General features: G+C 45.6%; 1 protein-coding gene and 1 pseudogene across 1 annotated transcript in view; both read right to left on the reverse strand.

The window, feature by feature from the left end:
• TEC (tec protein tyrosine kinase) overlaps positions 1–3,154 on the reverse strand; it is a 188,035-nt gene that overhangs the window by 178,991 nt on the left and 5,890 nt on the right. The gene's annotated exons all lie outside the window — the stretch shown is intronic.
• LOC111726863 lies at positions 2,410–2,509 on the reverse strand (annotated as a pseudogene).

Below are 3,154 nucleotides of genomic sequence, written 5' to 3' on the forward strand. Positions count from 1 at the left end.
GAACCCACGAGCTTAGGTGATCCACCAGCATCAGCCTCGCAAATATCTTTTCTTCTTAAGTGCAAAGTGCACAAAATTATCTGGAAAATTCATTCAATAAGCTGATTAAGTATATACTAGGTATTCTGTTTCCCCAGGAGAATTCACAATCCAAGCTGGGAAGACAAAAGAACACATGGAAAGCACTTAGCACATCTGGGAAAATGACAGTGCCTGGCAGGAGAGGTTGCAAGGACTCCACTGACAAAAGGGAAGGAGGCCTGTGGCAACTCAGCAGGAGGCACGAGCTCTGCAGCGCCCCCTCTGGCCAAGCTTTTGCTCGTGGCACCTCGTGGTGCAGGCTAAACAGGCCTTTGGTGACCACCATACCCTTAGCTGTCATCCTCTGGATCATGGAGATAAAGTCGCCACTGCGCCTGCCCCATGGTAACAACTGCGACCTCTTAGGTCTTCTGTATTCCCAGGGCACAGCCACCATTATGGGGTACAGAGCATTGTTTTATCTGCACAGATAAGATGATAGGGGACAATGCTTCTACTTCAGTGGAAGGAGACTCTTGTCATCACTCCTCTCTTGGTAGCCATAAAGAATGTCGATGTTGTAAAGTGACCGGGAGAGAATGCTGGAAGGCCACAGTGCACAAATGGAGACCGAGGAATGACTCCACTGACAAACGGGTTGGAGAGTGCCAATTATCCACCAGGAGCAGAGAAGGTCAGTCACCTCCGCTCTGCCCAGTGGCAGGAAACAGGAACTTGTGCACACTCTGAAAAGGGCACCTTTGTGGAACGGGAAGAGAGGGTGCCGCGGATGGTAACGGGACTGTGATAAATTGGCCCAGGAAGGAAATAATAACTTTCACTGAGGCCACTTGGCCACCAAAGACACCTGGCCCATCTATCAGCAGCCTCCCTCCCCCACCAAGAAAGACCTTTCGTATAAGCAAAATGTAAAATAAAATAAAATAAAATAGTATCAGACACACAGAAGCTCAGCTTCACTGACAGGTAAGACGCTTAGAGGCCAGTATGACCAGTAAGCCACATACTGCCCAAGCTAGAATTAGAGATAGGTTCGGGGGGTTACTATCACTATTATTGTTCTTTTTCTTCTTCAACTTTTTTTTCTTTTGAGACAGTCTCACTCAGTTGCCCTGGGGTGCTGTGGTGTTATAGCTCACAGCAACCTCAAACTCTGGGGTTCAAGTGATCCTCTTGCCTCAACCTCCCAAGTAGCTGAGACTATAGGCACCTACCACAATGAGAAGCTATTTTTAGAGACTGGGTCTCGCTTTGCTCAGGCTGGTCTTGAACTCCTGAGCTCAAGCAATCCACCTGCCTCAGTCTCCCAGAGTGCTGGGATTACAGGCATGAGCCACTGTGCCCAGCTCTCAACTTTTTTTTTAAGAAAAGGGTTTTTTTAAGAAAAGGTATTCTGCTGCCCATGCTGGAGTGCAGTGGTGCAGTCACAGCCCCCTGCAGTCTCAAACTCCTGGACTTAGGCAATCCTCCTGCCTCAGCCTCCCAAGTAGCTAGGACTACAGATGGACACCATGACACCCAGGTAATTTTTTTTTTTTTTGGTAGAGAGAGGGTCTCACTATGTCACCCAGGCTGGTATTGAACTCCTGGCCTCAAGCAGGAGTTCAGCCTCCCAAAGTACTGGGATTACAGGCATGGACCACCAGGCCTATCTAGAGACAGGTTTGCCTCCTGTGACAACTATGATCAATTGGTAGTAGACACTCAGAGTGACATAAGAAGGCATCTGAGATCCAAACTGGCCTCAGCAAGAGAATAGGACCAGCCTGATCAGAAAATGTTTCCTAAGGGTAGAGGCAGGGAAGGGGCAGCACACATTGCCTGGATTAAACCCAGTCTTTGGTTACAGGCCAGTGAAGAAATCTACACTCCAACGATAAAAAGGTATTTTATCATAAAGACATTTGCGCTCAAAGGTTTATAGCCGCACAATTCACAATCACAAAGATGTGGAAACCATCTAAGTGCCCTTCAGTGCATGAGCAGATTAATAAATTGTGGTCTATGTATACCATGAAATATTATTCAGCCACGAAAAGATGGAGGTTTTGTATCTTTTGTAATACCCTACATGGAATTGAAGGCCATTCTCCTAAGTGAGGTACCACAAGAATGAAAAAACAAACACCACATGTACTTAATACTATATTGGAACTAGTAGACTAACACCTATATGTTCACGTGAGAGAAAAATTCAATGAAATTCGAGTAGAGGAGCAGAGTGGAAGGGGTCGGGTCAATTCCCACCCAATAGATACACTGTACACTTCCTGGGCAAAAGACACATCTACAACTTGGAATGTAACCTACAAAAGCAAACCATGTAACCTAATTGTATGTACCCCCATATTAATCTCAATTTTTTTTTTAAATATGGAACACTTCACGAATTTGCGTGTCATCCATGCGCAGGGGCCATGCTAATCTCTGTATTGTTCCAATTTTAGTATATGTGCTGCCAAAGCAAGTATGATCTGAATTTTTTTTAAAAAGAAATCTACATTCCAGGCATTAATGGTAGTTTGAACTAAAACCTCTACATCCTCTCCCTGCTGAAAGCCCAACACCCCAGCAGTAAGGACATTTTTTTTCTTTAATGTATAAGCCAGCAAGGCTGGAAAGAAAGAAAGAAGAGATAATACCAAAAACATCTTGGTGGTATGGTAGAAAGCCAAGAAACAATCTGATTTATGCCATGGAATCTCCAAAAGGCTAAATAATTAAAGGCAATTGGACCCACTATGGGGAGAGGGATGAGCTAAAAATAAAAACACTTTTGAAAGTCTTTTTAAAAAGTTGGATCCCTCAGATTCCTTCAGCTACTTTGAGCTGTCAGGCAATTGACCCGCCTCCAGCCTTGCAAAAAACCTAGAATTTTCTCCCCACTCCCTCACCCCCCAGACGTCTGCACATAAACAGCTGGAGGGGTTGTATGAACTTCTGCAGGCTGGATGCTCAGCCTTCCCATCTACTTCCCCACTTAGTTCCCAGACAGGCTCTCCTCAACCTCCCAGGAAAACACTGGAAGCCTCTTCTCTGAGGACCCTCACCAGGCCCAGAGGTAAAGACATCAGAGGTCTTTAAAAGGCCCCAGCCTGGGGCAGCACCTGTG

The sequence above is a fragment of the Otolemur garnettii genome, unplaced genomic scaffold, assembly GCF_000181295.1.
Source record: "Otolemur garnettii isolate 467f Iridium unplaced genomic scaffold, OtoGar3 scaffold00083, whole genome shotgun sequence".
Lineage (NCBI taxonomy): Eukaryota > Metazoa > Chordata > Mammalia > Primates > Galagidae > Otolemur > Otolemur garnettii.